General features: G+C 49.4%; 2 protein-coding genes across 6 annotated transcripts in view; both read right to left on the reverse strand.

Annotated features, from left to right (window-relative positions):
• Positions 1 to 9,377, reverse strand: part of LOC127009833 (TLC domain-containing protein 3A-like) — a 123,462-nt gene extending 114,085 nt beyond the window's left edge. Inside the window, exon 1 of one of the 3 annotated variants that reach the window (XM_050883198.1) lies at positions 8,788 to 9,377. The gene's annotated coding sequence lies outside the window, so the exon portion shown is untranslated. Of the gene's footprint in view, positions 1 to 8,593; positions 8,670 to 8,787 lie in introns of those variants that run through there. The other 2 variants (XM_050883200.1, XM_050883201.1) reach the window with 2 other exon arrangements.
• LOC127009832 (dynein axonemal intermediate chain 4-like) overlaps positions 1 to 27,283 on the reverse strand; it is a 245,308-nt gene that overhangs the window by 49,726 nt on the left and 168,299 nt on the right. The gene's annotated exons all lie outside the window — the stretch shown is intronic.

The following is a 27,283-nucleotide window of genomic DNA, read 5'->3' on the forward strand; positions in this document are numbered from 1 at the left end:
GAGGTGGAGTGACCAGGGGTGGGAGGGCAAAGTGACCCAGGATGAGGAGGTGGAGTGACCAGGGTGGGAGGGCAAAGTGAAGGCCCAGGATGGGAGGCAAGGACCAGGGTGGGAGAACCGTGACCAGGGATGGGAGAACAAAGTGACCAGGATGGGAGGGTGGAAGTGTGACCAGGGTGGGAGGGCAAAGTGACCAGAGATTTGAGACAAGCCAGGATGGGAGGTGGAGTGACCGGTGGGAGGCAAAGTGACCAGAGATGAGAGAATTGGGTAGAGCCAGGGTGGGAGAACAAAAGTGAGCCAGGATGAGAGGGTGGAGTGACCAGGGTGGGAGGGAGCAAAGTGACCAGGATGGGAGGGTGGAGTGACCAGGGGTGGGAGGACAAAGTGACCAGATGGGAGGGTGGGTGACCAGGGTGGGAGGGCAAAGTGACCAGGATGAGAGAGGGGTGGGTGACAGGGGTGGGAGGGCAAGAAGTGACCAGGATGGGAGGGTGGAGTGACCAGGGTGGGAGGCAAGTGACCAGGATGGGAGGGTGGAGTGACCAGGGTGGGAGGGCAAAGTGAGCTTGGGGTGGGAGGGCAAAGTGACCAAGGTGGGAGGGTGGGTGACCAGGGTGGGTGGGTGGAGTGACCAGGGTGGGAGAAACCAAAGTGACCAGGGTGGGAGGCTGAGTGACCAGGGTGGGAGGTGGAGTGACCAGGGGTGGGCAGGTGGAGTGACCAGGGTGGGAGGGTGGAATGACCAGGGTGGGAGGGTGGAACGACCAGGGTGGGTGGATGGAAGGCGACCAGGGTGGGAGGTGGAACGACCAGGTGGGAGGGTGGAGTGAAGCCAGGATGGGAGGAGGGTGGAACAATGACCAGAGGTGGGAGGGTGGAGTGACCAGGGTGGGAGGAATTGGAATGACCAGGAGTGGGAGGGTGGAGTGACCAGGATGGGAGAGTCGGGGTGACCAGGGTGGGAGGGTGGATTTTTTTTTTTTTTTTTACGTTGTTGCCTTTTGCGCAGGTAGGCATCTTCCCGGTGGGGCCTGATGGGTCAGCCCAAGGCTTCTTCCAGGTGGGCCCTGATGGTCCCCCCAGCACGTTCTAGCGCAGGCGAGTGTTTATAGTGGCGAAATCTTGCATTGGCTCATGCCCCCGGAACTCGTTCTTGATTCGCTTGGACAGCTTCCTCTGGAGTCGGGTTGATGGGTGGTCTTCAGGACAGCATGTGGGTAGTTTTAAGCCACTCGGCGGTGACTGAAAAATCCGAGTGGTAGCGTGGATTCGAACCCCACGTCGTCCATCACACGCAGTGAATGTGGGCCCAGTACGCTACCAGTTCTGCCACCGCCAGGAGTGGGAGGAGTGGAATGACCAGGAGTGGGTGGGTGGAGTGACCAGGGTGGGAGGGTGAAATGGCCAGGGTGGGGAGGGTGGAATGACCAGGGTGGGTGGGTGGAGTGACCAGGGTGGGAGGGTGGAGTGACCAAGGTGGGAGGGCGGAGTGACCAGGGTGGGGTGAGTGACAAGGGTGGGAGGTGGAGTGACCAGGATGGGGAGGTGGAATGACCAGGGTGGGAGGTGGAGTGAGCCATGATGGGAGGGTGGAGTGACCAGGGTGGGAGGGTGGAATGTGTGGACAGGGTGGGAGGGTGGAATAACCAGGGTGGGAGGGTGGAGTGACCAGGATGGGAGGGTGAGTGACCAGGGTGGGAGGGTGAGTGACCAGGGTGGGAGGGTGGAGTGACCAGGATGGGAGGGTGAGTGACCAGGGTGAGAGGGTGAGTGACCAGGATGGGAGGGTGGAATGACCAGAGGTGGGAGGGCAAAGTGACCAGGGTGGGAGGGCTGGTGACCAGGGTGGGAGGGCTGAGTGACCAGGGTGGGAGGGTGGAGTGACCAGGGTGGGAGGCAAAGTGACCAGGGTGGGAGGGCAAAGTGACCAGGGTGGGAGGTGGAGTGACCAGGGTGGGAGGTAAAGTGACCAGGTGGGAGGGCAAAGTGACCAGGGTGGGAGGTGGAGTGACCAGGGTGGGAGGGCAAAGTGACCAGGGTGGGAGGTGGAGTGACCAGGGTGGGAGGCAAAGTGACCAGGGTGGGAGGTGTGGAGTGACCAGGGTGGGAGGGCAAAGTGACCAGGGTGGGAGGGTGACCTGAGTGACCAGGGGTGGGGTGGAGTGACCAGGGTGGGAGGGTGGAGTGACCAGGGGTGGGAGGTTGAGTGACCAGGGTGGGAGGGCAAAGTGACCAGAGTGGGAGGGTGGAGTGACCAGGATGGGAGGGTGAGTGACCAGGGTGGGAGGGTGGAGTGACCAGGATGGGAGGGTAAGTGACCAGGGTGGGAGGGTGGAGTGACCAGGATGGGAGGGTGAGTGACCAGGGTGGGAGGGTGAGTGACCAGGGTGGGAGGGTGGAGTGACCAGGATGGGAGGGTGAGTGACCAGTGTGAGAGGGTGAGTGACCAGGGTGGGAGGTGGAGTGACCAGGGTGGGAGGGCAAAGTGACCAGGGTGGGAGGTGGAGTGACCAGGGTGGGAGGGTTGAGTGACCAGGGTGGGAGGGTGGAGTGACCAGGGTGGGAGGCAAAGTGACCAGGGTGGGAGGTGGAGTGACCAGGGTGGGAGGCTGAGTGAGCCAGGGTGGGAGGTGGAGTGACCAGGGTGGGAGGGCAAAGTGACCAGGGTGGGAGGGTGGGTGACCAGGGTGGGAGGCAGGTGACCAGGGTGGGAGAAGTGACCAGGATGGGAGGGTGGAGTGACCAGGGTGGGAGGTGGAGTGACCAGGGTGGGAGGGCTGAGTGACCAGGGTGGGAGGGTGGAGTGACCAGGGGTGGGAGGGCAAAGTGAGCCAGGGTGGGAGGGCAAAGTGACCAGGGTGGGAGGGCTGAGTGACCAGGGTGGGAGGTGGGTGACCAGGGTGGGAGGGCAAAGTGACCAGGGTGGGAGGTGGAGTGACCAGGGTGGGAGGGCAAAGTGACCAGGGTGGGAGGGCAAAGTGACCAGGGTGGGAGGGTGGAGTGACCAGGGTGGGAGGCAAAGTGACCAGGGTGGGAGGCTGGTGACCAGGGTGGGAGGGCAAAGTGACCAGGGTGGGAGGTGGATTGACCAGGGTGGGAGGCTGAGTGACAGCCAGGGTGGGAGGTGGAGTGACCAGGGTGGGAGGGCAAAGTGACCAGGGTGGGAGGCTGAGTGACCAGGGTGGGAGGGTGGAGTGACCAGGGTGGGAGGCAAAGGGACCAGGGTGGGAGGGCAAAGTGACCAGGATGGGAGGCAAAGTGACCAGGATGGGAGGTGGAGTGACCAGGGTGGGAGGCAAAGTGACCAGGGTGGGAGGGCAAAGTGACCAGGATGGGAGGGTGGAGTGACCAGGGTGGGAGGGCAAAGTGACCAGGATGAGAGGGTGGAGTGACCAGGGTGGGAGGGCAAAGTGACCAGGATGAGAGGGTGGAGTGACCAGGGTGGGAGGGCAAAGTGACCAGGATGGGAGGGTGGACCAGGGTGGAGGGCAAAGTGACCAGGATGGGAGGGTGGAGTGACCAGGGTGGGAGGGCAAAGTGACCAGGATGAGAGGGTGGAGTGACCAGGTTGGGAGGGCAAAGTGACCAGGATGGGAGGTTGGAGTGACCAGGGTGGGAGGGCAAAGTGACCAGGATGGGAGGGTGGAGTGACCAGGTGGGAGGGCAAAGTGACCAGGGTGGGAGGCAAAGTGACCAAGGTGGGAGGGTGGGTGACCAGGGTGGGTGGGTGGAGTGACCAGGGTGGGAGGGCAAAGTGACCAGGGTGGGAGGCTGAGTGACCAGGGTGGGAGGGTGGAGTGACCAGGGTGGGCAGGTGGAGTGACCAGGGTGGGAGGTGGAATGACCAGGGTGGGAGGGTGGAACGACCAGGGTGGGTGGATGGAGCGACCAGGGTGGGAGGGTGGAGCGACCAGGGTGGGAGGTGGAGTGACCAGGATGGGAGGTGGAATGACCAGGGTGGGAGGGTGGAGTGACCAGGGTGGGAGGGTGGAATGACCAGGGTGGGAGGTGGAGTGACCAGGATGGAGAGTGGGGTGACCAGGGTGGGAGGGTGGATTTTTTTTTTTTTTTTTACGTTGTTGCCTTTTTGCGGGTGGGCATCTTCCGGTGGGGCCTGATGGTCGGCCCAAGGCTTCTTCAGGTGGGCCCTGATGGTCGGCCCAGCACGTTCTAAGCATGGCAGTGTTTATAGTGGCGAAATCTTGCATTGGCTCATGCTGCCCCAGAACTCGTTCTTGATTAAGCTTGGGCGGCTTCCTCTGGAGTCCGGGTTGATGGGTGGTCTTCAGGACAGCATGTGGGTAGTTTTAAGCCACTCGGCGGTGACTGAAAAATCCAGTGGTAGCGTGGGGATTCGAACCCGTGCGTCCATCACGTGGTGAATGTGGGCCCAATCGCTACCAGTTCTGCCACCGCCAGAAGTGGGAGGTGGAATGACCAGGGTGGGTGGGTGGAGTGACCAGGGTGGGAGGGTGAAATGGCCAGGGTGGGAGGTGGAATGACCAGGGTGGAGTGGGTGGGTGACCAGGGTGGGAGGGTGGGTGACCAAGGTGGGGGGCGGAGTGACCAGGGTGGGAGGGTGAGTGACCAGGGTGGGAGGGTGGAGTGACCAGGATGGGAGGGTGAGTGACCAGGGTGGGAGGGTGGAGTGACCAGGATGGGAGGGTGAGTGACCAGGGTGGGAGGGTGGAGTGACCAGGATGGGAGGTTGGAATAACCAGGGTGGGAGGGTGGAGTGACCAGGGTGGGTGGGTGGAGTGACCAGGGTGGGAGGGTGGAGTGACCAGGGTGGGAGGGTGGAATGACCAGGGTGGGTGGGTGGAATGACCATGGTGGGTGGGTGGAGTGACCTGGGTGGGCAGGTGGCATGACCAGGGTGGGTGGGTGGAATGACCAGGGTGGGTGGGTGGAGCGACCAGGGTGGGAGGGTGGAACGACCAGGGTGGGAGGGAGGAGTGACCAGGATCGGAGGGTGGAATGACCAGGGTGGGAGGGTCAGTGACCAGGGTGGGAGGTGGAATGACCAGGGTGGGAGGGTGGAGTGACCAGGATGGGAGAGTGGAGTGACCAGGGTGGGAGGGTGGAATGACCAGGGTGGGTGGGAGGGTGGAATGACCAGGGTGGGCGGGTGGAGTAACCAGGGTGGGCGGGAGAAATTACCAGGATGGGAGGGTGAGTGACCAGGGTGGGAGGGTGGAGTGACCAGGATGGGAGGGTGAGTGACCAGGGTGGGAGGGTGGAGTGACCAGGATGGGAGGGTGAGTGACCAGGGTGGGAGGGTGGAGTGACCAGGATGGGAGGGTGGAATGACCAGAGGTGGGTTTCATCATAGTACTCTCCCAGGCGTGGTGACGTCACACGCAGTTGGGAGAATTCCTTGGGCGTGTTTCATCACCGCGCCACAAGCACTTCCAAGTAGGATTGGGGGCGGTCTTGGGAGAAACCAGCGTTGCCAATCTTCCGCGTCGCTTTGACGTCTAATATGTCTTTGATTAACCTAAATTACACTTCTTATGTATAATTATGGAATTATAAATATAAACAATTGATATCTAGTTGAAATACAGCGATAGTATCTTCATATTAAGGAATATGTGCACGTATTTTTGTTCCGTCTGCATCTTCAACGGCACCACGGTGTAAACAAACATTTAGTGAGTCGTGAGTAGACCCAGGCCACCTATACCATGTCCATAGCTAGTACTGTGCATCAAATAACACTTGCACATTGATGCTGTGGTAGTTCTTGCGGTTGACATACACTACTTCGTGCTCATGTGGGGCCACTATTCTTACATAGGTGCCATCAACAGCACCCACCACACCAGGAAAACCAGTAATTTGAAACTCCGCCTTCATTCTGCTGCTCCCCGGTTTAAAGGGAAGCCCATGAACCGCCTCATATTCTCTTGTGTCACGAGCATCCACAGTCTGGGTGATGATTCTGCTGACTGTGGCCCTGAAAATCCAAAGTCATCTGCCCTGCACTGCTGCATTTTCCCGGTGGCAAGGTATCGCAGAGTCAACGCCACTTTCAGCTCCGCTGTAACGGCACGGCTCCTCTCAGTCCTGTTGCCAATCACGAGTCGCACCAAGTCCGTGACGAACAACAGGCCAGCATGATCCACCCTGTACCTCTTCTTGAATTCAGTGTCATCGTATTCGTTAAAGATGTCCCTTCTCGGGAGAAAATTCCTTGGTCGGTGCTGGCAGGGTTGTTCACGGGCTGCCATGTGTACAGTCTGACGCTTGGAACCTTCCTTGGGAGTGCTTGGGAGACCCCGCACGACCTCCCAAGGCGGCGAGATAGGCAGAGTTCCAAGGCTTGGGAGCTTTCGTGAAACATGCCCAGGTTTCTCTGCGCTTGGGACTCCTTGAGCACACTTCCAAGGACTTGGGAACTTTGATGAAACCCACCCCAGGGTGGGAGGGTGAGTGACCAGGATGGGAGGGTGGAGTGACCAGGGTGGGAGGGTGGAATGACCAGGGTGGGAGGGTGGAGTGACCAGGGTGGGAGGGTGGAATGACCAGGGTGGGCGGGTGGAATGACCAGGGTGGGAGGGTGGAGTGACCAGGGGTGGGTTTCATCATAGTGCTCTCCCAGGCTTGGTGACGTCACGCACAGTTGGGAGAATTTCTTGGGCGTGTTTCATCACCGCGCCACAAGCACTTCCAAGTAGGATTGGGGGCGGTCTTGGGAGTAACCAGCGTTGCCAATCTTCCGCGTCGCTTTGACGTCTAATATGTCTTCAATTAACCTAAATTACACTTCTTATATAAAATTATGGAATTATAAATATAAACAATTGATATTTAGTTGAAATACACCGATAGTATTTTCATTGTAAGGAACATGTGCACGTATTTTTTTTCCGTCTGCATCTTCAACGGCACCACAGTGTAAACAAACATTTAGTGAGTCGTGAGTAGACCCTGGCCACCTCGCCACCATGGCCCGCAGCTTGTACTGTGCATCAAATAACACTTGCACATTGATGCTGTGGTAGTTCTTGCGGTTGACGTACACTTCTTCGTGCTCATGTGGGGCCACTATTCTTACATAGGTGCCATCAGCACCCACCACACCAGGAAAACCAGTAATTTCAGCAAACTCCGCCTTCATTCTCTGCTGCTCCCCGGTTTAAAGGAAGCCCATGAACGCCTCATATTCTCTTGTGTCACGAGAGGATCCACGGTCTGGGTGATGATTCTGCTGACTGTGGCCCAGGAAACTCCAAAGTCATCTGCGCTGCACTGCTGCATTTTCTCGGTGGCGGTATCGCAGAGTCAGCGCCACTTTCAGCTCCGCTGTAACGCACAGCTCCTCTCAGTCCTGTTGCCAATCACGTGTCGCACCAAGTCAGTGACGAACAACAGGCCATACGATCCACCCTGTACCTCTTCTTGAACTCGGTGTCATTGCTCATTAACCCTCTCGCCACGATGACGCGTTTGCGTCATCAAAGTAAAAGGTCCTGGCGCGCGATGGCCGAAGCAGCGTCATAAAGTTAAAAAATTATTAAAAATTAAATTTTCGGTGAAAGTCGTAAAATTTGGAGTGTCATTGTTGAGATAAGTTTCTTAGAGGTAACATATGGCAACCTTTCTAAGAACGTAAATGAGGAACGTGGAAGCGATTTTTTATTTGTTAGCCTACTCTGGCGGAGAGGAAAAATAGTTTTCTTGGTGTAACTCAGGAACTAATAGGCGTACGAAGATTTTGAGGATACCATAAGAATCCTCACTAAATTCCGCTGAAACATATATTCGGCTAAAAGAGTTGGCCCACAAAATTTCGAGATAGCAAGTGGGGAAGAGTTGGTACTTAGGATTTATTGTCTACAATACTCTATCGGAGACTTGAAGCAGTGTCTGTGCATGTTCTAGTATCTTACTGTCTTGAGAGGGTTAAAGATGTCCTTTCTCGGGCGAAAATTCCTTGGTCGGTGCTGGCGGGGTTGTTCACGGGCTGCCATGTTTGAGTCTGGCTTGGAACCTTCCTTGGGAGTGCTTGGGAGACCCCCACGACCTCCCAAGGCGGCGAGCGAGATAGGCAGAGTTCAAGGCTTGGAGCTTTTCGTGAAACATGCCCAAGGTTTCTCATAGCTTGGGACTCCTTGAGCACACTTCCAGGACTTGGGAACTTTGATGAAACCCACCCCAGGGTGGGAGGGTGAGTGACCAGGATGGGAGGGTGGGTGACCAGGGTGGGAGGTGGAGTGACCAGGGTGGGAGGGTGGAATAACCAGGGTGGGAGGGTGGAGTGACCAGGGTGGGAGGGGTGGAGTGACCAGGGTGGGAGGGTGGAATGACCAGGGTGGGCAGGTGGAATGACCAGGGTGGGTGGGTGGAATGACCAGGGTGGGAGGGTGGAATGACCAGGGTGGGTGGGTGGAATGACCAGGGTGGGAGGGTGGAATGACCAGGGTGGGAGGGTGGAATGACCAGGGTGGGAGGGTGGAGTGACCAGGGTGGGAGGGTGGAGTGGGTTGGTGGAATGACCAGGGTGTTAGGGTGGAGTGACCAGGGTGGGAGTGTGGAATGACCAGGTAGGGAGGGTGGAGTGACCAGGGTGGGAGGGTGGAATGACCTGTTACCGTCTTCGCAGTGTCCCTCACAAGTTGGTGCCAAAGACTTGAGCCCAGGCAGCAGCAGCACCTCCTTCTTCGTCTTCTCCTCCTACCAGTGCGTCCACGGCCAACAAGTCTAATGTTTGCACTTTAAGCGCTTGATCATGAGCTTGATGTCACAAGACAAAAAAAAATTGAGTCCCAGGGTACCGACCTTGGAGGAAGAATACATGGAGCGGCCCTCAGTCAGTAGCCAGCCGGAAGCGGTGGTATATGGGTTGCTTGTTCTTGTCTAATCACAATGCCTTGCAGTTGTTCAGTATCTTAGAGTTTATAGTTTTACAGGAACGACCACGTGTAGGTCAACTGGCCTCTTGCAGATTCCTTATTTTCTTATGCATGTATTTTTTAAGGAATGTAAGTAATTAACCCTAGAAGGGTATTTCTAGCTGTGCCATTTGGAATCACACACTTGCGTGTTTCTAATTTTCGCGCGCATCGTTCACACAACAATGGTTATTTTGCAACATTTGATGTGTATATCCTCTGTATTCCACTTGCTCTCGTAGGGGAAGGGTGTGCGTCAGTGCTCCGCATTTGTTTCTGAGTATGGTAAGTAGTTGTGTATCCATTGGACCGTATTGGCTATCCGCCGAGTATCCGGCGGCGACTCGGAGACAAGTACTGTTTTGACTTAACTTGGTTCCTCTTTTCTATTTCGGAAAAAAATAATACTGGCTGTTTTTTGAAGCCAAATGTCCAAACGTGGTACCTGCTGGTAGAAAAGAAAATTATTAACCCTTTGCTGCTCAAGTTTTAAGGTTTGCGTCTGTGTGTGGTGTGTGTGACCACTGAGGGGCGAATGTGCCGCGGGCCGCAGTCTCCTGAGCGGCCCAAACAGCCAAAACACAGCTTGGGAGGTTTCGTATTTTTTCGCCCAGGGCTTTATTTTGCTCCCCAGCAGCTTAAGAATGATTTAACTTGCTGTTAGATAATTGTTCGTAGCTATTTTGACTTCGGGTCTGAAGATAAGTGTTTATAGACGCCGTCTCGCTGGAGAGGGCGTCTGTAAATCACTTATCTTAAGGCCAGAAGTCAAAAGTAGCTACAGGTACTTAAACTAGCAATTATTTAACAGCAAGTTAAATCGCATAATACGGTCCATTGCACATGTATACTAGGTACCCGAATCGTTTTTAGGATAAAAAAAAAAGTGTGAAGGAAAGCAGTCATATGTTTTGTTATGTTAGATCAATTGGCACGAATTTTCCGAGTGTTACAGTGAGTAAAAATTGCTGATCAGTAAATATGACCCATATACAAAACCAAGTTTTATATATTATCTACGTGTTGTTTTTTTTTTTTTTTTTGCGGGTTTGAGTCATGGCCACAAAACGAACGCGACCAATTCCTAATGATGACATATGTAAGATACTGAACTCCAGTGTGATGTCTCAGTCAACAAACATCACACTGGAATCAGTCACTGATGCTGGGAACTCCTCAGTGAGTGTGTGTGATGTCCCCATGGACTCCCCCTCTAAGAATAACTATTAAGTCAAAGTCAGATTTTTTTTTATTTTGTTATTATAAAACATAGCTAGTAGTAATCCGGATCACTTACTTTTGTACCAGAATACCATTTAAAATCAATAAAACGTGTCTTTATATTTTATTTTTATTTTTTCCTACAGTGAGGCCAATTGGAATCACCCATTTCTATTCATTCCAGGTACCATGATTGCTGTGCAGCCCAGGGTTGAGAGGCAGACTGGGGCATCTAACATCATTCTAGTTTAGTGTGGGCACATTTTATTTCTTAATTTAATTCTTTTAATGAAAAAAAAAATCAATTTTGGGGGGGATTTTTTTTTTCAATGATCTAAAAGTCAGATTTTTATTTATTTTGTTAATAGTGTTACTCCGGAAAACTTATTTTTGTACCACAATTTCATTTATAATCAATAAAACATGTCTATATTTTATTTTTGTTTTTTCCACACGTATACCCGGTGTGGTGTCATGAGACATCCGGCTATAATATCCCATCCCATCCTGATCTGCGCTTGCGCGGAACCCAATGTTTACAAACACAGCGTTGATATCATCGTTTGTCCCAGGCAAGATGGCGACAAGGCACCATGGCAGCTATTGTGGGAAAAGGGCCAAATTCAAGGATGACATATAGACCCTTTTATTCAGATACTACTAACTGGAGAGTATCCAAGAAACATGACGGTCAATGAGAAGATAAATCTGAGGAGACAGCGGGAGAATATTTATTGAAATACAAGGGTGCAAGTTATCTCATTTATCACATTTACTGACATACAGGGGGTGTTACCTCGATCATTTATCATTTACTGATATACAAAGGGTGTAGGTTATCTCAATTATCACTTTCAAAAAGATAAAGAATAACTTAGGTGGGACGTTTCATGATAGGCAGTCGACAAAAGACACGGTACCGTGTCATAGCTCATCCACCCTCTGTTTGTAAACAAAGCCCGCTCATGCGCAGATCAGGATGCGATGTCTTATTTTAGCGGCTGTCTCATGACACCACACCGTAACGTTAAGTTTTTGGGGAATACCTTTCTAGGAAAGGAATCTATTTTCTATAATGTCTTATCTTAATTATGTATATAGGATAAACTATTGAATCCTATTGTAAGAGGAGCATGCTCGTTAGAGAGGATTTGAATGTAAGCTTATAGTTTTCATTGTACCGTTACAAAGGCAATCCCACGCTTACTACTGTGAACCATAACAAAGGGACGGGCAGTCATTATTCGTAGATTTGAGGTTTATAAGCTCTCCCATTGTGTCCAAAAAGGTATTTAGCATGTTTTGTATTTTTATACTGTGTCGAGAATATGCATATATAGACAGTCAAGTGAATTATAGTGTGTATAAGCAAGCAACATTACCTAAAGATGTGTGTACGTAATTTCTTTGTGTGTTAAATTCACTACAGAAACCTGAAGATACGATATTTGTCAATCAAAGACAAAGACAATGAAAACCTGTTTAAATTCTATTTGAGGTACCGCTCGATGTAAATATTCGATTTTATTTGCGTTACCGTTCGACGTGAATACTTTCGTTTTCTATTTCATCTCTCCTCGTTCCACCTGCTGACGTCATTTTCTGCGCGCCGGTTGACCCACTGTCCTTTGATCCTATTTACATACTGTACCACAGTAAGTCCTACTGCGCAGGGGAGTGAGAACGGGTGAGTGACGCTGTTTGATGGGGAACTCAAACAGACCTCCCAGACACTCACTCGCGCATACCCTCACCTACTAAGTGTTTTTTTTCTGTCTTCGTGTGTGTGTGTGTGTGTAATAATAATAATAATAAACGGTTTATTTCATGAAGTACCAGGCAGCCCTCGAGCTGAAAATATACATCAATGGAAGATGAAATGAAAAGAATGAGACAAATGAACAAAGTAGTATGATTGAAAATAAAAAGGAAAATAGAAATAACAATAATAGCAATAATCATAGTAAAGATAATAATAATAATCATAATAATCACGATAATAATAATGATAATAATAATACTAATCATAATAATAATAATAATCATAATAACAACAACAATAAGTCCTAATGAAAAATATTTACAAAACATACAAATTGTGCTGCTCTTAATTTGCATTGTTGATATATTTGACCATCATGGGCACTGCGCTGTTCTGATAGCGGTCAGTCCATTACCGTATCAGGGCAATAATGTTGTGGTGTCTCACTGAGTGCTGAGGGCGGTTCACTGCGGGTGGGAGGATGTGTCTGTGTCTGGGCTGGTTGAGAAGCTTGGTTGCAAACCGGTGTAGTAGGGTCTCGTGACGGTGTTGTAGGCTGGTGAGATGGAGGGAGTCGAGGGCGTCCTGATAGCTGGTGTAGTGAGGGCCCAGGATGATTTTGCAGGCTCGCTTCTGGACGCGTTCAAGTTGGCGGCGCTGCGTGATGTTGATGGAGGAAGACCACGCTGGGGACGCGTATGTCAGTTTTGGGAGGATGAACGAGGAGTACACGATCGCCAGCGCACTCAGGGCCCCCCAGCGTTTTGAGTCTCCTCAGCAGGTACAGTTTATAGGTGGTAGATCTGGTGAGCTGGGAGACGTGCTCCTTCCATGTGAGCTTGTTGTCCAGGGTGACTCCAAGTAGTTTTGCAGATGTAACTACCGGAGGAGTGTCGTTGATGGACACCACAGGGGGGCAACAGGGGCAGAGGAGGTGTTGATGTGTGTGAGTGTAGTTTTGGTGTCGTTGATGGTTACCATGTTTTGTGTTGTCCATGTGTGTAGGTTGTGTAGTGTTTCCTGGAGGTGGGAATAATCTGGGTTGCTGTTGTCTCTGTTACTCCCACTGTGGTGTCGTCCACGTACTTCCAGCGGTGGGGTGTGTGGGTCAGGGCGTCATTAATTAGTATAAGGCACAAAGGGCCCATTTTGGACCCTGAGGTACCCCAAGTAAGGTGTAGAGGAGGAGGCCACTCCTGAAATCTCACCACCTGTTTACGCTAGTGCAGGAAATCAGCCAGCCAGGAGACCAGGTTAGGGTGAAGCCCTAGGTTTATTAACTTTATTGATGACTGTGGTATGGTGAACTAGGTCAAAAAGCCTTTCAGAAATCAATAAAAGCGAAGAAACTGATGTTTTGCGTTTTCAAGATTTCTGTAGGCAAAGTCCAGGAGATTAATTAGGCAGTGTGTGGTGGAGGTTGACTTGATATTGCCGTACTGTTGTGGGTCTATGAGGGAGCAAGATGAGTGTAAGTCCACTTGAAAATGAAGGCTTCACACAGGAGGCTGGGAATGGGGGTGATAGAAATAGGCCTCAAGTCACTCAGTGATTGAGGGGTGGTGGTCTTGGGAATCGGAGTGACATATGCTGTTTTCCAGTCAGCAGGACACTGGCTTTGACGGAAGGAAGCGTTAAAAATAGAGGCGAGGGGGGTGGCCAGCTCGGGGGCAAACTCCTGGTACAGTTTGATGGGGAGATCAGTGGGCGTGGTGGACCGCTTTGTTTAAGTTGGCTTAGTGACCTGGCGACCTCCTTAGGCCTCAACCGTGGGGAGTGGTGATGGGGCGGGCAGGTGGCTGGGAGTGAGTCAGGTCCAGGCTGGGAGGGACTGACAGATGGCCGAAGTGGAGATTGATGGCCTCGGCTGCTTCAGGTGGCGGAGGTGAGATACGCCCAGGATGGAGGGGGCGCTGTTGTTGAGGCCACACAAGGCCTTAATTTTTGAAAACCATTTCCCAATGTTAGCTTGCTTGAGGCTGTGGATCTTTTGGGGGTAGTATGTGGCCTTGGCTCGTTTGATTTCCCGGATAACTTTGTTGCGGAGGGGCTTGTAGAGTGTAGGGTTGGTGTGGAAGGCGTCATTTCTCTGTTCAATGAGACGTTTTATTCTGGGTGTAATCCACGGGGTGTCTGAAGGGTGCACTCGTCTTGATTTTAGCGGGAAGAAGTGGTGGTAGCTGCAGTAATTGTGCTGGTGTAGTTGCTCCATTTTGGTGTACGTCATCCACTGTAAGGACTTCAACCCAGCAGTGGCGTGTTATCCATTGGCCGAACGCGGATGGCTGAGTCCATAGCAGCCTGTAGGTCTTGGTGACTGGCGGGGTTTTGTTGGATGTGGTAGGTGCAGGTGTCCAAAGAACTGACAGGTGTGTGCTGCGTCCCATGGGAGGGAGGGGCTTAGGGGGAAGGTAGTGGGAAGTGAGGTCAGTGAGGATTAAATCCAGTGTGTTTGTGCCGTGTGGGAAATTTACTACTTGTGTGAGATGTAGCTGGTCCTCAATATCACTGGTGTGGAGTTGATTGAAGTCACCGCAAACAACTACTTTGCAGAGGGAAGAGAGTGCGCTGCTGGTCCATTTCTTCGATGATGTGGTTGATCAGCAAGGTGGCGGAGGCGGCGCAGGGAGGGTAGTAGACCAGACAGATTAGTACCGAGGGAGCGAGGCAGGGGGTGGGAGGGGGTGAGAGCCTGACCAGAGGGTTTCCACACCCTCAGGTGTCTCAACAGGGGAGTAGGCAGGGGTTGAGGTGGGTGTGGCAATGGGCGCTAACCACCGCCTCGTTTACCTCTTCTCAGACGATGGAAGAGCTGGAAATCAGTGATGTTAAAGAGCTCGGTACTATCTGCCACGCCACTGTGATGGCCACAACGTCAGCTCGCGTTGATTAGATGCTGGTGATGACTGCGTCTAGCTTGTTGTTGAGGAGGTAACGTTGGAGTAGCAGGGTTGGCAGGTTATACCACTGGCCCGGCACTTCGACGTGTTTATAGTCCTTGGCATGCTTGGGTTTGGTATTTCTCCTGGTGGTGGTGATCACTGGTATGTTATGTGTCACTCGTGAACTTTTCCTGGCACTGCGGTTTTTTAAAAATATGTAGTTCCTTTAGCTACCGGATAACGTTCGCTGGGGGGTAGGCGGAGGCACGTCGTAGGCGGTATAGATAAGTAGTGTTGTATCTCACAGTATAACACATCGCACTAAACACTAATGACGAGATGAGAGCAATGATGAAGAAAGTGGGTGTGGGTGAAAGTGTGAGAGAGGTCAACACCTGACCCGGGCTGCTCTGAGGAGCGCCAACAACCATGACCTCTTCGCGCGAGCGATGGAGGCCTTGTGTGTGTGTGTGTGTGTGTGTGCTTGCTTGTTGATATTCCACTGATTGACAGCATTTTTCTTATCGTTCTCTCTCTCTCTCTCTCTCTCTCTCTCTCTCTCTCTCTCTCTCTCTCTCTCTCTCTCTCTCTCTCTCCAGATTCGGAAGGCTCCTCAACGACGCAGTACGTGTCATCCGAGCAAAAAACGAGTCACAGCCACGTCCCTCCACCCCGCCCGTGTAAATAGACGCCGTGCATCGCAATAAACCCGTAACCGTGATCCCGCAAGTACCACCACCTCTATTACCAAGCCTCTAGATAACTTAAAAATCCTCAGTTTCAATGCGCGTAGCCTAAGAAACAAATTTGATGAACTGAGATGTCTTGCTCTAACAGAAAATTTTGACATAATTGCTATAACCGAAACATTTATCGACACCACAAATATTGATTTAAGTTCCGAATACAACATAGATGGCTACAGACTCTTCAACAAAGATCGTGTAAACCGTAGAGGCGGTGGCGTCGCCCTTTTTGTCAAAAGCTATTTGCAACCCACTGACAAAACACCGGGAAACAATAACGTTGAACATTTGTGCGTGCGAATAAACATTGCAAAAGTCAATTTAAATATATCTGTCACCTACAGGCCTCCCGGGCAATCACTCGATGACGACCTTGAAATGTACAGCGTCTTAAGGCAGTCACTTAATAACAACGTACGACTCACTGATATTAGGAGACTTTAACCTCCCCCATATCAACTGGGCGACACTGTCAGGTACAGAAGGCGAGTCACATAGAATGATCGAATTTCTAGAAGAAAATTATCTAAGCCAAATGGTTTCTGAGCCAACTCGACAAAATAATATACTCGACCTTGTTATAACGACCCAAGATAACCTAGTCAGTAATGTCACGGTAGGAGAACACCTCGGTTCTTGCGATCATAAATTAGTGCGCGTCGACATTAGAGCTCAATCATCAGTGACTGAAAATAAAGTAAAGGTGCCCAATTTCAAAAGAGCTAACTTCGTAGAAATCCGACAAAAACTAACAGAAATACAACTATCAGATGACGGCAACGTAGAGGAAGCCTGGCTAAGCTTTAAAAATCACTTACTCACTCAGCAGAACACATTCGTCCCCTTGTGCGAGAAGCGAATTAACACTAATAAAAGCCCACCGTGGTTTAATAGCGAAATTAAACAATCAGTCAATGAGATAAAATTGTTTTACAGGTTAAAGAAAGAACAAAGCACGCCCGAAAACATTAGACTTTATAATGATGCCAGGCGACGAGTAAAAAGACTAGTAGGTCAGGCAAAGCGTAGATATGAAGAAAATATTGCAGCCAACTGTAAAAATAATCCGAAATCTTTCTTCAGTCACATAAACAACAGAAAGGCGATCAAAAGTGGTATTGGACCTTTAACAAACAGCGACGTTGCACTAGTGACTGACAGCCAACACATTGCAAACCTCTTAAACAATTATTTTTCCTCGGTGTTTAATACTAACAGTCTTCCTCTCGCTACCAACAACACCAATACTATTGTCAATCTCGAGCATGCGTTGCCTAATTTTGAAATAACAACCGATGAAGTCCTTAAAGCTCTCCATTCACTTAAAACAAATAAAAGTCCCGGACCCGACAAAGTATATCCGATACTGCTTAAAGAAACAAAGAGCGAAATACTCTCCTCCCTCACTACCGTATTCAATATGTCCTTGCGACAAGGCATCGTCCCTTCGGATTGGAAAAAGGCGAACGTGACACCGATTTTTAAGAAAGGAGACAAAAAAATACCAGGTAACTACCGACCCATTAGTCTAACTTCAATTGTAGGTAAGCTACTCGAGAGCATAATTAGAGACAAAATTGTGAGTTACCTCGAAAGCCACTCATTAATTGGGGATTCACAACATGGCTTCCGTACAAAAGATCCTGCCTGTCAAACCTACTGACCTTTTATAACGATCTCTTCTCAATTTATGACGCAACCAAATCAGTGGACGTAGTCTATCTTGATTTCCAGAAAGCGTTTGATAAAGTCCCACATCATAAATTACTTTATAAATTAAAGCAAATAGGCATTGACGGTCAAGTAAACCAAGGATCGCGAATTGGTTGAGCAACAGACAACAATGTGTTGTGATTGACGGATTTAACTCAGAGTGGGCGCCGGTCACTAGTGGTGTCCCTCAGAGCTCGGTTCTTGGCCCAGTGCTCTTCATTATTTACATCAACGATGTGGATGTTGGACTCGATAATCGCATTAGTAAATTTGCAGACGACACAAAGATTGGGAACTTGGTTCTCACTGACGAAGACAGGCAAAGCCTCCAAGAGGATTTGCACAAAATTTCAGCTTGGTCGGATAGATGGGAGATGCCCTTTAACGTAGACAAGTGCCAGGTCCTTCAAATTGGAACAAAAAATAAGAAGTTCGATTACGAAATAAGCGGCGTTAAACTCACAAGCGCTCAATGCGTTAAGGACCTGGGGATTAAAATCGCGTCAAACCTCAAATTCTCACATCAATGCATCGATGCAGCAAATAAAGCGAACAGAATGTTGGGCTTCATTAAAAGAAACTTTTTATTCAAGAATAAAGATGTAATACTTCCGCTCTACAATAGTTTAGTCAGACCCCACTTGGAATATGCGGTACAGTTTTGGTCTCCCCACCATGCAAAGGACATTGCTAAACTAGAAGGTGTTCAGCATCGGGCAACAAAAATGATCCCTTCTTTGCGCAACAAATCCTACGAAGAAAGGCTTTCCACCTTTAACATGTTCTCTCTTGAGAAACGTCGCCTCCGAGGAAAACTGATCGAGTGTTTTAAAATACTTAGTGGTTTCACGAATGTGGACAGAACAAAATTGTTTATGATCGATGACACTTTGCGAACGAGGAACAATGGCACAAAACTCAAATGTAGACAAGTAAATTCAGACTGCACCAAATTTTTCTTCACCAACGTTGTAGTGCGAGAATGCAATAAGCTCCCACCATCAGTGGTCCAGTGTAACACGATTGACTCCTTTAAAAACAAGCTCGACCGTCACTTCCTTGAACTTAATATCAACTAGAGGAGAAAAGCAACGTTTTGGAGCCATCTGATTAATGTAAAATCACTTAGGTTTAAGGACAGACCACCTAGTCTGGACCATGGGGTCTGTGTGGTCTGATTTTCTATGTAAATCTATGTAAATCTCTCTCTCTCTCTCTCTCTCTCTCTCTCTCTCTCTCTCTCTCTCTCTCTCTCTCTCTCTCTCTCTCTCTCTCTCTCTCTTATTATGTACATATGTGTGTGTGTGTGTGTGTGTGTGTGTGTGTGTGTGTGTGTACATTGTGTCATCTTATTTTCTCTCTTTTTTCAGGTGCAAAGCATGTAACACAGTTCAACTCGTGATTTTCATGGTTGAAATTTTTTACTACTATATGAAGAAGAGACTTATAAACGTTGCTGTAGGAAGGCGGAGGACAAAGAACATAAGTATGGGGACACTGTCCCTTGAAGCCATCACTCCCTATAGGCAACGGAAGATACACAGTGAGGAGCCAGTCTACCGCATCCCTTGACTATGTTGTGCTGTAAGCTTCCCCCGGGGTCTATGGGCCTCTGGAAGACTCTGGGAGGAGCGAGCAGGGGGGCGGGGAGCAAGGCCCCGCCCGCACCCCGCGGGGCCCGCGGCCAGGCGCCAGGCGGGAAGTGTTGCCAACTCGCACATATTTTATGCTACATGTTCTTGTATAATCTAATATATACTGTAACGTTCTAGACTGTACTGTTCAGTATATATATATATATATATATATATATATATATATATATATATATATATATATATATATATATATATATCTATATATATATAATGGAGAAGAGGGCGAGAGGAGTCAGTCCCAGTCTTAGTAGGCTAGTGGCCAGTGAAGAGTCAAGAGTGAATTGTACTACTAAGAAAGAATATTAAACTACAGAAGCTGTGCAAGGTGTTTACATATCTCCCTCCCACGGAGTCTTGTGACGGCGACACGGAACCCAAGTATACGTCCGGCATAACATTGGCGTCAGGAGTGTAGCCATTTGTTTTTTTCGCCATGGAGACTCGTTCCCAAGCTGCCCAGAGGGACGACGTGTTGACTGAACTCTTGGAAGCTTTGAGACTACAGGGGGAGCAACAAGAAAGAGCGCAACAACAAGAAAGAGCACAGCAACAATAAGAGGAAACACTCCAAGCACTCAAAGAACAACAAGAAAGAGCACAGCAACAACAAGAAGGAACACTCCAAGAACTCAAAGAACAACAAGAAAGAGCACAGCAACAACAAGAAGGAACACTCCAAGAACTCAAAGAACAACAAGAAAGAGCACAGCAACAACAAGAAGGAACACTCCAAGAACTCAAAGAACAACAAGAAAGAGCACAGCAACAACAAGAAGGAACACTCCAATAACTCAAAGAACAACAAGAAAGAGCACAGCAACAACAAGAAGGAACACTCCAAGAAAGAGCACAGCAACAACAAGAAGGAACACTCCAATAACTCAAAGAACAACAAGAAAGAGCACAGCAACAACAAGAAGGAGCACTCCAAGAACTCAAAGAACAGCTAGAAGATCGCTTCACAGAATTACAGCAACAGCTACAAGCAGTACAAGATGGAAGTGAGTCAGTGCGAAGAGAAATGACTGATGTGACCACGAACTTGGGACAACGCCTGATAGAAGTGGAGAAAGAACACACAAATCTTCAACAAGAGATGGAGTTGGTACGGGAGACGACACACAAAGAAATATTAGAAGTAAGTGACAGAGTGAAGGCCCTTGAAGACTGCTTGGCTGGAAATGGACAGCCAGTGCCTGCAGGGGCTACTTGTACCCAAGATGCTTCTCCTACGCAAGTCCGGGGTAGTCTGAGCCCTGTTTCGCCTGAGTTTATCCCCGCAAGAAGTTCCGCCAGCCCCATGAGTCTGCTGGGGTCGCCTGTCAGAAAGAAGCCTCAGGAGTTTGATGGCAAGGTCTCCTGGGAGGCTTACCGCGCTCAGTTTGAGCTGTTGGCAGCTCGGAATGAATGAGATGACCAAGAGTGCGCGGTTCAGCTGGCCACTAGCCTGAAAGGGGCGGCGCTGGAGGTCCTTGCTCAGCTCGACAATGCGACAAAAGGCAGCTACAGCGGGCTAGCACAGGCGCTGGAGCAACGATATGGGACCAAGCACCAGAACGAGCTCTTCAGGGTTAGGTTCAGAACCCGCAACTGGAGGCGCGGCGAATCTCTACAGGAACTCGCTCAGGACCTTGAGAGCATGGCGCACAAGGCATACCCAGGTGCCACCCCTGACCTTCTGACGGTTTTGCTGCGTGATCAATTCATCGATGCCCTGGACAGCCCTCAGCTGAAGATACAAGTGAAGCAAGCTAAACTAACATCAATGCAGGAAGCTCTGGCACGTGCCATGGAGTTTGAATCCTTTGTTAGGTCTAGCTTGTCAAGCTTCAGGGACGACTCGACTTCTGGCTTTAGGGTACGAAAGGGCGCTGTCAGCGACACAGACAGGTTCCAAGGAACTTGCTGGTACTGCGAGAAGGTTGGGCACAAGGAGAACGAATGCTATAAGAGGAAGAAGGAATATGAAGGTGGCGCTGGGAAGAAACCCAGGGAAGGACCCAAGTGCTGGACCTGTGGAGAAAAGGGACACTGGAAGAATGAGTGTCGGAAAAATGTACCCTCGGCGAGGGACCACCACTCGCGAAACTAAGGAGGACTGGTTCACGGGGGCAACGATCAGTCTGTCCTGTACATGCCCCGAAGATATCAATGTGCAAGAGAACCACCATGACGAGCTGCCAAGTGGAGGGCAAGGTTGACGGAGTGTTGTGGCCTGTGGTCGTCGACACAGACTCGGAACGCACATTGGTGCGGCCTGACGTGGTGAGTCATCGTCGGGTTCCTAAGACGTCGCATCGACTGTGCGGAGTCAATGGACACTATGCAGAGCTCAGAGGCCCAGTGGACGTGAAGTTTGAGCTCGGAGGAAAGGAAGAGTCCCTCTCTGTGTACGTGGCTGAAATGGACGACCCCTGCATCCTAGGTATGAATTATCTTGTCTCCCACAGGTGTGAGCTGGACTTTCGCGCTAAGCAGCTGACTGTAGGAGGAAAGAGGGTGCCACTGACGACTGTGCACAAGGAGGGCCTGCCAGTGACGGTCAAGCGCACCACCATTATTCCTCCGAGGTCAGAGATGCTGTTACCCTGTCAAATTACGGGTGTCCCCCCGGCTAGTCTGTGTGTGGTAGAGAGTGGAAGTCGATGTCCGGTAGAAAACGGGCTGATTGTAGGCAGTACTTTGGCAGACCCTGCTGCAGCGGAAGTGCCTGTCGTCGTGGCCAATGTCTCCTTCAGCCCAAAGAAAATAAAACAAGGGACCATGGTGGGGTTGTGCCAAGAGATCGACCAGAAACCGAGAACCTGTGTCTGCAGAACCCTGACGAAGCTCCAGGAGGAGCTGCACGACTACCTGCGCGACCTGTTTGACAGGAGCTCCAAGTGTCTAGAGGAGCCCCAAGTGGAACAGCTCAGGGAGCTTCTCGTGAGGAAAGCAGATGTGTTTTCCACAGGAGACCTGGACTTGGGGTGTACGGACCTGGTAGAGCACCACATCGACACAGGTAGCCACCGCCCAGTGAAGCAAGCTCCTCGAAAGATGGCACCAGCCCGTCGCAAGGAGATGGATGAGGTGATGGATGATCTCCGGCAACAGGGGTTAATCAAGCGGTCCAGCAGCCCGTGGGCGTCTGCTGTAGTGCTCGTCAGGAAAAAGGACGGTTCCCTCAGGTGCTGCGTGGACTACTGAGCCCTCAACGATCTCACCATCAAGGATTCATACCCACTCCCACGGATCGACGACACGCTCGACGCTTTGGTGGGCTCCAAGTGGTTTTCAACACTAGATATGAAGTCTGGGTATCACCAAATCAAAATGGCGGAGCAGGACAAAGAGAAAACAGCCTTCTCCTACGGTCAAGGCCTGTGGCAGTTTAAGGTCATGCCCTTTGGCCTGTGCAACGCGCCGGCCACGTTCGAGCGGCTGATGGAGAGGGTGCTGGAGGGACTTCACTGGAAGACGGCACTCATCTACCTCGACGACGTGATTGTCTTTGGCCAGACCTTCGAGCAGGAGATGGAAAGGCTATCAGAGGTTTTCGCCCGGTTTAGAGCTGCACACCTTAAGCTCAGCCCGAAGAAATGCTGCCTATTCCAAAGGGAGGTCTAATACTTGGGACACATCGTGAGCGAGGCTGGAGTACGCACTGATCCTGAGAAGGTGGCTGCGGTAAGGGACTGGCCGACACCCACCAACGTGAAGGAGCTGCGGAGCTTCCTCGGGTTGTGCTCATACTACCGCAGGTTTGTGAAAGGCTTCGCTACGATTGCTGCACCACTGCACCTCCTGACGAAGAAGGGGCGCAAGTTTGAGTGGACAGCGGAAACTCAGGTTGCCTTTGAGAAGCTCAAGGAGGCCCTCATCAGCTCGCCCGTACTCACCTACCCAGACCCCTCTAAGCCTTTTATACTGGACTGTGATGCCAGTGATGAGGGGATTGGTGGAGTGCTGTCCCAGGCATGTGCCGACATGGAACGGGTTGTGGCCTACTTCAGCAAGAACTTCACCCCAGCCGAGAAAAACTATTGCGTGACCCGGAAAGAACTCCTGGCAGTAGTCAAGAGCCTTGACTTTTTCCATGCTTACCTGTACGGTGCAGCTTTCACCATCCGCACGGATCACGCTGCATTGCGGTGGCTGAAGTCACTGAAAAACCCTGAGGGGCAGCTTGCTCGCTGGATAGGTAAACTAGAGCAGCATCACTACACTATTGTGCACCGATCTGGGCTAACACACGGTAACGCGGACAGCTTGAGCCGGCGCCCCTGCCTACCTGAGTGTCAACATTGCCTCCAGAGGGAAAGCGTCCAGAATATGTGCCGCCGCACTTCAGTGGAACAGACAGCGGAGGTGCCATGGGAAGACTTGGGGAAAACTGCAGCGGGAGGACCGAGATCTGAGACCAATTATGGAGTGGCTGAGTTAGTCGTTAACGCAACCTGGGTGGGAAGTAATCTCGAGAGAAAGCCCTACCACCAAGAATTACTGGACTCAGTGGGACACTCTTCGGATGGACAACGGGGTATTGCAGCGACGCTGGGTCTCTCATGATGGTCTTGACCACTACTGGTCCACGGTGCTACCTATGAAGTCACGGGAAGGCGTCTTGAAAGAAATGCACGACAGCATCACCAGCGGACACCTTGGGTTAAAGAAGACACTGAGTCGCCTGCGCCAAAGGTTCTACTGGGTTGGCATGAGGAAGGACGTGGAAGAATGGTGTCACGCGTGTGAGGTGTGCTGTGCAAAGAAGGGCCCCAAGAAGCGTCACCGTGCCCCATTGCAACTATACCAGGTTGGAGCCCCCATGGAACGGGTGGCAGTGGATATAGCACGACCCTTGCCTTTGACGACGAACGGAAATAGGTACATCTGCGTTACAATGGATTACTTCACCAAGTGGCCGGAAGCCTACGCCATCCCTGACCAGGAAGCCACTACCATCGCTAAGGTATTGGTGGAGGAGTTCTTCTGTCGCTTCGGTGTGCCTAACGAGCTCCATTTCGACCAGGGAAGGAATTTTGAGTCAACAGTCCTTGCTGAGTGCAGCAAGCTTCTGGGTATCAAGAAGACCCGGACCACCCCTCTGCACCTACAGTCAGATGGAATGGTGGAGAGGTTTAATTGGACGCTGGGCCAGGAGTTGGCCAAGCAGTGCAACAATGATCAGTCTTCATGGGATCAGAAGCTGCCTGCGCTCCTCATGGCCTACAGGTCTGCCGCTCACGAGACTACGGGGTATTCGCCGGCAAAGCTGATGTTTGGACGTGAGCTGCGATTGCCGGTGAACCTACTGACAGGAAGGCCTCCTGGGGAAAGCCTTCCAAGGGACGCCTCCAGTTTTGCCCGTCAGCTAGAGGAACGGCTGGAAGAGGTGTACCATCAAGTCCGTGGTGCCTTGAAATTCTACGGGGAGGCCATAAAACGCGGTTACAATATGAGGGCAAGCCACGTTGACTTAAAGGAAGGAGACCAAGTCTGGCTTTACAACCTGCAGAGGAAGAAAGGACAGTCTCCGAAGTTACAGAGCCCCTGGGAAGGCCCTTATACTGTGCTAGAAAGCCTCTCCGACGTTACTTACAGAATCCGCGGAGAACGGAAAAGACCAAGCCGAAAGTTGTCCACGTCAACCGGCTATGGAAGTACCACGGTCCGGGAAACTACACCTGGAACAACTACATTCACCCAGCAGCCGACGAAAACGCAAGGGACGTCCAGGACCGAGAGGAGGTCGACGACGACACAGGTCTTCAGGACCTTTCAGCCGAAGGAGATAACCTCCCGGCTTCGGCAGATGTTCCAGGGACACCCCAAGAAGCGGACGACGACGAGGCGCACCAGGAGACACACGCGCAGGAGGCAGCGAACAGAAGACAGAGACAATGCAGGCGTCCACGGCGATACGACGATCATTATGTTTTTGATTAATTTTCTAATGTTTGTATATAGTTAAGTGTGTGATCAGGACGATCACAATTAATAGGGGAGAACAGTGTTGTGCTGGAAGCTTCCCCCGGGGTCTATGGGCCTCTGGAATACTCTGGGAGGAGCGAGCAGGGGGGCAGGGAGTAAGGTCCCGCCCACACCCCGCGGGGCCCGCGGCCAAGCGCCAGGCGGGAAGTGTTGCCAACTCGCACATATTTTTGCTACATGTTCTTGTATAATCTAATATATACTGTAACGTTCTAGACTGTACTGTTCGGTATATATATATATATATATATATATATATATATATATATATATATATATATATATATATATATACATATCTATATATATATATATATATATATATATATATATATATATATATATATATATATATATATATATATATATATATATATATATATATATATATATATATATATATATATATATATATATATATATATATATATATATATATATATATATATATATATATATATATATATATATATATATATATATATATATATATATATATATATATATATATATATATATATATATATATATATATATATATATATATATATATATATATATATATATATATATATATATATATAGTATATACTTATATATATATATTATTGATTATAACTTTATTACGAACTATTACATATTATTTACGGTTTTTTCAATACCATACGAACTTTATCTATGACGAATATTTGCGTACGAACAGTTGCGTACAAACATTTGCATACGAACTTTTTTCCATACGAACTTTTACGTGTACGAACATTTTTCTAACAAACATTTGCACGACGAACATTTAACTTTACGATTTTTTCCATTACGATTTTTTTCCATTACGAACTTTTGGCATGAACTTTATCCCCTACGTACTTTATCCTGACGTACTTTAGGCAAACGAACTTTTTCCATAGAATTATTGCCATACGAAGTTTTTCTATACGAACTTTTGTCCGGAACCCGTAATATATATGCCGTCATATGTATATGAATGTATGACTGTACGTGTGGTGACACCCGGTCGGTGTCGCACAACAGGATGTTTAACAACACGTCGTGCTTTTGGCCGTGGGAAGCTGTGATGAACTGACACTAGGATCAGCAAATGATGACTTTCATCAGCAGTCATTAACCGAAACTCACACCCTTCCGGATGAACTACAAGCAAATAAAACGAGCGAACAACGCGAAGATGGGGAGAGAAGACAGCGGGTTGCGGGCGGTGATTAGCCGCTCCGCGCTGGGTGTGGCTGATTCTCGACTGGTGCGACTCGCTCACGTAAACTGTAAACTTTTGTATAAGACTGTTAATATACTTAAAGTACATTCACACCTTTTTATGTCCATGTGAGAGAGAGAACTAAAAGTGAACTTATAACGGCTACCGCTCGGCCACACATCACTTAAGGGGGTCAGATACGGGGAGTCTTCCTGGGCATACGGTTCGTCTAATAGTTTTGAAGTTTTAGTGTGTTGTTTGTAGGTGTAAAGGTATGATATTCTGTGAATTTCATTATATTCGGGTGAAGTTTAGGAGAGACTCAAACAAAGTGTATTTTTCTTTTTTTTGCTTCACAGACGTTATTTTTCAGTTAATCGCATTGAAAAAAATACCATAGAAACTTTGTTTACCTATCTACATTTCCCAGCTAGAATTTTTTTTTTGTTTTGTTTTGTCTTCGAAATTTTTTTTTGTCACTTATAATTTTCTCCACTCTGTGTCCCGTTTTCTTTTGACATTTTTTGAAATTTTATGGCGGGCAAAAATTGTCCTTTAGTTGTAGTTTTAAATGATACCTAACAAAAGTCAGTCAGACTTTTTACCAATTTTGTGAAATTTTTTGAAATGTAAAAAACTTCTTTTCGAGATATTGGCTCCTAAAGATTATTTTCCATTTCATCCCTGTCCTACCATTTGTATTTATTTGATTGGCATGAAATTTTCACAGATGATTGTATATACCTTGTTAACTTACCTCAGAATAATAAGGCATCTGGTCCCCCTTTCTAAGAAAGTATTACTCACTCGCAGGTGAGGGTGTCAGAAGGCACCACCTTCCTCATTGTAGCCAGATTTTATCTAGAATCCCCCAGGCTGGTATGTTTCATCCTTCTTCTCTTTTCGTCTTTGTCTTGGGTGTTGCATGCCTTGATCTTTCCCGGTCTAGCCACTGAAGGGATTCTTGCAATCCTGCTTCAGACCCGAGGATATGTAGTATGATGTTTCCATCGGTATACCCAAAAGTTGTGTTCCAGCGCTGTATGTTGGACCAGGAACATAACCCTCAAGCGGAGAAAAAAAAATATTCTAATGAAAATTTTACGTATATACAAGCATTGAATGATACCACATGTGTTCGCGCGCGAGTCATGCTAGGACGCAACCGCGGGGACATTTAAAAATGACTTCCAGGGGGGAGGGGATTTAATTTTA

Source organism: Eriocheir sinensis, chromosome 42, assembly GCF_024679095.1.
Source record: "Eriocheir sinensis breed Jianghai 21 chromosome 42, ASM2467909v1, whole genome shotgun sequence".
Lineage (NCBI taxonomy): Eukaryota > Metazoa > Arthropoda > Malacostraca > Decapoda > Varunidae > Eriocheir > Eriocheir sinensis.